The sequence below is a fragment of the Chenopodium quinoa genome, unplaced genomic scaffold (assembly GCF_001683475.1).
Source record: "Chenopodium quinoa cultivar QQ74 unplaced genomic scaffold, ASM168347v1, whole genome shotgun sequence".
Taxonomy (NCBI): Eukaryota; Viridiplantae; Streptophyta; class Magnoliopsida; order Caryophyllales; family Amaranthaceae; genus Chenopodium; species Chenopodium quinoa.
In genome coordinates, this window is record NW_018742204.1 from 5,688,596 (window position 1) to 5,696,113 (window position 7,518).

A 7,518-nucleotide genomic window follows, 5' to 3' on the forward strand; every position below is an offset into this window, starting at 1 on the left:
CGTTTCTCGGAGATCCTTGAGATGGTCGGCCGACTCTTTTGGCTTGATAATCATGTCATTAAGATACGCTTCCATATTCCAGCCAATCTGATCTCTAAAAATTGTATTGACGAGTCTCTGAAAAGTATCTGGGGCATTCTTGAGATCGAACGCCATGACTTTATAGAAGTATAGTCCCTGCTCGGTCACAAAATCAGCTTTCTCTTGATCTTCCTCCCACAATGGGATCTGGTGGAATCCAGAGTATGCGTCCATAAACCTTATAAGAGCATGTCCGGCCGTAGAGTCGACCAGTTGGTCAGTTTTTGGCAAAGGAAAGCTATCCTTCAGACATGCCTTGTTGAGATCATTATAATCAAGGCACATTCTCCATGTTCCAATTGGCTTCTTAACAAGAACTACACTGGCTACCCAATCTAGATAGTAACATTGCCGAATGAAACCGGTGTCCAGCAGCTTTCGTACTTCAGTTGTGGCCGCCAGATTCCTTCCTTCTTTGTGATTCCGTTTCTTCTGATGGACAGGCTTAACAAGTGGATTAACAGATAACATATGCACGGCCAGGTCTGGTCTAATACTCGGCATTTCACTCACTTCAAATGCAAACACATCTTTGAACTCTCTCACCAACTTGACTAAGTCGTCCCTAAGCAGTCCTATGGCTATAGTGCCTACCTTGACCGTTCGATTAGGCTGGTCAGGATCCAGCACTACATCCTGGTGATCTTCGGCCGGCTGGGGCCTGATAAGTGGTTTATTTGACCACTTATTGTGTTAATTTAAACCCGGTTTTGCATTCATTTCCCCTCTTTCTAACCCGTTTTGAATGAAAATGTTTTATCTCGGCCTTGGTTTGTGTTTGTCCATGTTTTGTAGGTTTATTGATTCAGTTTGGCAAGCATTCGATGCATGGATTTTGTCTAAGGCAAGAAAATTAGAGAAAGGAGAGCCCGCTCCTGCTAGAGCGGGCGTGCACCTCTCAAGAGCGGACGCTCCAAACTTCCTGAAAAGCTACTACCAAGTGCACCCTGTGAGGAGCGGGCGTGCACCTGTGAGGAGCGGGCACTCCTCCCCAAACTTTCAAAACTGCTTGTATTCTGAAGACAGCTGGAGAGGGCGTGCAACATTCTGGAGCGGGCGCTCCTGGCCGTGGAGCGTTCCTCAGGTAGAGCGGGCGCTCCTTCACTGGGAATCTGTTTTCTTTTGACGGATTTCCATATGTGTTTCGGGGAGTATATATACTTCCCCTTTAGTTCATGTGTAAGAGAGATAGAAATAGCCTAGTTTTTTGAAACTCCTCTTAGTTTGAAACATTAATTTAGCTTAGTTTTCATCAAATTAATCATTGTAATAGTTGGTTTCAAGATTCATCCTCAAGAATTGGCACTTTGTGTTCAACATTTCCAAGCTTCAATTAGTAACTTCCTTCTACTTTTCTCCATTCAATTTCTGATTTTATTTGTTCTTGCATGATATTTAAATCTTCTTAGTTCTTGATAATTTGTTATTGGATCATAGTTATTTCAATTGTTAATTAATTTTCCCCTAATTATTGAAGAACTTAGAACGCTAATACTTGTTTGCATGTTGATAAACATGAGTTGTGAGTAGTCTTCTTGCTAGGGGTTGGGTGAAGCTCAACCTTTTGGGTTATTTATGCAAATGTGGGAGAAGCATTGATGTTTGTATGGCAATTAAATTGATTATATGAGATTGCTTGTTAGTTCTTCATGATAGGATTAGCTACCCTTGAGTTAGGAGCTTGATAGCATGATATGCTTAGTTTGACATGGGAATGTAAATAGAGTATGTCATTACTTATTGTAATTTGATTGTGTATCATCTATTGCTAGACTAATGAGGAATCTAAGTTTAGTAGTGTGAGTTGTTCTCTAATTGCAGGAGGTTGATTTTACATATTGTCCTTGCTATACCTTGTCTATTTTACTCCTCGTTTGCCTAATTGCCTTGGTTGAGTGGATCCCATTCCCTAGTGTCTTTAATCCATCGATTTAGAATCATAGTTTGTTTGTCTACTTGACGAACCCCAATTGACCATAGACTTTAAATTAGCTTAAGTGTTAAGATCTTTAGCAACCATATCCCATTCCTTGTGGACCGAACTCTTACTTATCATTATGCTTGGTTTGTAAGGTGTTTGCTAATAAATGTGTCTGATTGAGTGTGGAATGTGCGACCGTTCTAACGCCCATCAAGGCCTTAACTCTTCTGGTCGGCCGACTGTCATTAACTGCTATGCCTGCTCTTTCTTGGCCGCCTTTCTCTTTTGGCCGACCTGGTATGCTTGGAGTGACCCTTCATTTGAGCTTGGTTTGGACGACTTTGCTCGACCACGAATAGTCAGCTTCACAGCTAATTGATTACATTCTTTTTCCATTTGCTGATTTCCTTGGATCGAGCCAATCTGCCCGTCCGATCTTTCAAACTTCAGCAAATGAGGTGCGGTATGATGACTGCCTTGGCTGCGGTTAGAGTGGGGCGACCGAGTATGACGTTGTAGCCTGTTATCGCTTTGACCACAAGGAAGCGGACAACCATGTCCCTTCCTGCCCCTTTTTGCCCCAGTCAGACTAGCAAGTCAATATGCCCGACGGGGTGGACAACGGTCCCTCCAAACCCAACCAACGGGTGAGAGACGTCCTTTAGAGCATCCTCTGGGAACCCTAAATTATTCAAACAAGCGAGGCTAATAATGTCAGACGAGTTGCCTGTATCAATTAGTATCCTCTTAACCTTCAGATTGGCTATCTTTAGAAATAATACAATTGGATAATTGTGCAAGGCCTTGACCTCTCCTCGGTCGTCCTCACTCATTGTTACCTCTAGGAAAGGCTCCGCCTTAACCCCTTCGGTATGCATTACTTCTTTTACCAAATTCCATACGTCCTGCTTAATTCCTCTCATGGTTGGGCTGCCTGCGGCAAAGCCGCCTGATATGACAGCCACAAAACCAAAGTCTGTGCGGTTTCCATCTTTTTCCTTCTCATTTTGCTTCTTCTTCTCAGACTTATTGTCTGTCCGAGTGTATGTGAACTTGGACTTCATCACGTATGAATTGAGCATGCCCTTCTCGGCCAGTTTGTCTAGCAACCTCTTCAAATTTTTGCACTCGTTTGTATCATGCCCCACATCCTTGTGGTAATGGAAATACTTGTTTTTGTTTCTGTGCTAGAACAAGCCTCTCATCGACGTGGGCTTCTCAAATTCAAACTTATCTTTGACCTCCATCAAAATTGAATAAGAATCCTTGTTAAACTCATATTGCGATTCGTACGTCTTTGGCTTCTTCGACTTGGTTTTTAGGTCATCAGATACCCAGACTTCCTTTCTTTTGTTCTTTCCCTCTTTCTTTTTCCCAATCGAGTCTTGCTGAGAAGATTGTTTCTTCTCATCCCCCTTGGTCGGTACTTCAGCTTTAGTGAGTCAATAGAAGTTTACCGCCTCAATATAGGCTTTGGATTCCCGCAGAACGCCTGTGTATGTCCAAACCTTTTTGCGGACCAAGTCAAATTTGAAACCATTATGCCTTAATCCCCGGAGAAATTCCAAATAGGCCATTTGATCCGACAAATTATGAATTTGGGCTTTCTCTAGATTAAATCTCTGGACGTATGAACGCAAACCTTTGTTCTTGGCCTGAACAATTATATTCAAATTAAGGCTAGTCTTCCTCGGCAGGATGTTGTACAAAAAATTTCCAACGAACTGCATGCTTACAGTAGTAAAGCAGTTGATGCATCCGGCCGGCAGATTGTTAAACCAGTCTTGCACCACACCCATGAGGGTGGCCGGGAAGCACTTGTACTAAGTGGCATCATCCACACATTGCAAATACATAAGATACCAATATGAAGTAACGTGCTATTCTGGGTTGCCCGTAGCGTCGAAGGCACCCACAAGTACACTTTTCACCTTCGCAGGCTGAGGAATGTTAAGGATCTCTTGAGAAAACGGAGACGGCTTATCTCCAAGGTTTAACATGCGCATCTACCATTCAATGGGGTCCGGCCAGGTAAGCAGCCTGGTCGAACAGCTGACCGAATTGCCCATACTGTCCAAAGACGGTAGGGTTAGTCGACAGAAAGGTATTAAAATTCTGGGGAGGTGGATATTGAAACGGTTGCACTGGAGCAATTGGAACTGGAGTTTGAGTCCGATGAGCTTGACTCTTGCCGGTGCGCTTGGAGAAGGTATGGTTTGAGAAATCATCCGGCTTTGACGGTGTAGAGGCCACGTCCGAATAAGCTATTCGTTCACACTGCTTGTGCCGAAGGTAATCCCTAACATCCTTCCAACGCTGAGATGATTAGTAATCTCTTTTTCAGGTCGTCTGGCCTGCCCCCCAGCCGACTGCGTTTTGTCAAGGGGTCATGTCATATCTGTCCTTGGCACCCTCGGCGCACGCTCATGCCGGTGGTATGGGGTATTCCCAGCATCTTCAGCATTGGTCGCTTTGCTCTGGGCTTTCTTTTGTTCTCTCCTTTTCTCCTGGGCTACTGCCTGGAAGAAGGCGGCCTCTTACCCTCCATCTTCTTTCAGAACTTGTTCAAATACGAGCAAGAACGAACGAGCAGTAACTAGACGATCCTCTGCCTCATGGAGTAAAGCGGTCAGAGGGTCGCCAGAATGAATTGTTGTGACTATATTCTCAACAAAGCCGTCCTCGCTGGGGCGAAGGGCCGGCACCTGGTGTCTGACCATCCGTTGCCATGACGGACGAGTATCCCCACAAACGGCGCCAAATGTTTCGAGGTTTTTTGGAATCCCTCGGGATACTAGTCACGCTCTAATTGACAACGGGACTCGGACACCTACAAAAGCACGAATCTCCAGTGATCGGAGATTCACCTCCGACGATCAAGTTAGTGACCGGAAACGGAATAAATGTAGAGAAAGAAAGTAGAGAGAAGTTGGAGCTTTTAGTGCTCTATTAAATGTTATGTCACAATCCACCCCTCCCATCATCAATGATTGGGGTATTTATAAGGGTGGGGATTCGTGCCCTTTAGGGTAAGTGAACTAGAATTTAGGGTCATTGATTGGCTGCGCAATCAGCGAAGGACATGTGTCCTCAAGGGGAGCCGTTTTTCCGGCATTCTAGCGCTTTGGGCCTCCTGATGTAAGGAGGCCCTTATGACATATTTGATTTCAGGTGCTCTCTTACTCTTAATACATGTCATCTTCCTATGGTGACACGTGTTGCCCATTCATTAGGCCACGTGTCATCATGGGGTTTTTTTTTTTGCCCTAAACAGGTCCCAAATCTCTATTTAAATTCTTTTTTTTAATTGTTTGATTTAATATTTCCTTGAAGTTACTAACGCATGTATTTTTTTATTAGAAAGAGATATGAGGCATCAAAGTAAGTAATTTAATTGTTATTCTTTTGATATAGAAATCATGCTTTGATTATTTTGTTTCCTAGTATCATGTTAGGATGTTTTATTGCTTCCTAGTATCATGTTTAGGGTGCTTCCTATTTCTTCTATCATGTTAGGATTAAAGATTTGATCTTTATTTGTTTAGGACATGCTAGGATTTGTTATTAATCTTGTTAGTATCATGCCTAGGATCTTGCTATTAATATTATGCTTTATTGTTGACATGGTTATTATTTTGTTAATATTAGGTTACTTGATATTATTACTGTTATTGCTTGAATCACACCTTTTATGCAAGTTTAAAGGGAATTTGTACTTGTAATCACGCTTAATAAGATACTTAATAATCTTGTTTAGGCTAATATGATTATAATTCAAGTGATCGCCAATAATAGATTTGTTTGTGTATTAATATTCAACTAACATAGATTAAGCAGGTTTAGGGTTAACCTATTGATTGTATGTTAGTCCGAAAGCACACATGAATACGAGAATAATAAATTAGAGGCCTATTATTAGGGCAGGTTCAATCTCTTTTAGGTTGGATTTGTACCTTCATCCCCGAATATCCTGTCATGGTTCCAAACCACTATGGAGTTAGCAATCTCATGGATTATGAAGGGTTGTAACCTTCACCCTGTGAACGGTTTACAAGTCCTAAAACTTGTTGGTGACTCTTTTACTCTAGCTTCCTTCCCTTTGGGCGCCACCATGCTTAAGTGTATGATCACATTGGGGCTCAAGTCTGGGATGCTTGAAATATTCCCTACAAATTTTTGACGACTCCGCCGGGGAGGATTTCTATTTTAATTCCTAAAATTTTTTTTGGCAATAATTTAGAATGAGTGGATGAGACTCGAAAAGTTCTAAGTATTTCATGTGCTTAATTTCGATTAACATTATTGGCATATACATAAAAAGATCCGCATTGGAAAGACCATCCGTAATGCATAAAAAACATAGGATTTTTACACGTAGGAAATTAGGGAAATATCTTTCACAACTAAAATCGAAATAACGCTGCGAAAAACTGAAAAATTCAAGAACATAAAGTTGTCGAGGCATGTAGGAATTAGTGCTGAGAAAACAGCGTCATCACCAAGCGATGGCTCTATCACCTGGCAACAACAATTGTTGTATGGCGACAATGCCATCGTCTGGAGACAGGCATTGTTGCCTCGCGCTGAATTCCTCCAATACCAAGCCAGAAATCTACCTTTTTGTTTCGACTAGTTTTTAGTACTGTTTGCTCGGTTTTACTTCCTAATTGAGTTTTTTACTTTTTTCTGAAACCCATATATGTTCTACATATGCCCATAACCCTCTGGGAATTCAAGCTCCATCTACCCAATCGAACGCTCCTAGAAACGAAGGGTACATCCGAGTTTGTGAATTCACCAAACCGAGGAAGCGAGTTTAACTCGCGGGGTCCCATCCATTCGCGCCAACCCTTCCAAAGGTAAGGCTTTCGCGCGGTGCATCCGTTCTCATAACCATGGACCCTCTTAGACTAACCCATATCATGAAATTTAGTGAACTAGAGCCATGGTTAGGTTGCAAACTCATTGCATCATATTGTGACTATTTGACTATTTGTGCATTTTTTGTTTGTGCATAACCTATATGTGTTTCCACTAACCGTTTGTTTGACTTGTGAATGAGTCTAAATGAACTAATTAATGACTAAATGACTTTGCTTAATTAAATAATTAATATAAATGATTAAAGACTAAATAAATGGATCAAACTTGACTTAGTACGACTCTAGGCTTGTCCCTTTAGAGTAAAATACTGGAAATAGTCCCAGACCAATGTTCCAGCAATGATGCAAAAGTTTGGACTGTAGCGCCACGCGCTAGTGATTATTGCCAGACGGTTGTCACTTGGCGTTGGTCCTTAGCGTTTGGCAACAGTCTTGTTGCTCCGGCGACAGTCCATGTTTTTTGCTCGAGTCTTCACAACGAGTCTAATTAATCAGTTTAACCAGTTTATTAATGACAATGGTCATGTTTAGTCCTTTATTAAGTCCGGTCACATAGTCTAGTCCCATGGTCATGACACGAGTCAAACATGTCACCTACACTCACTAGTCCTAGCACACACTTTGTGTATATGT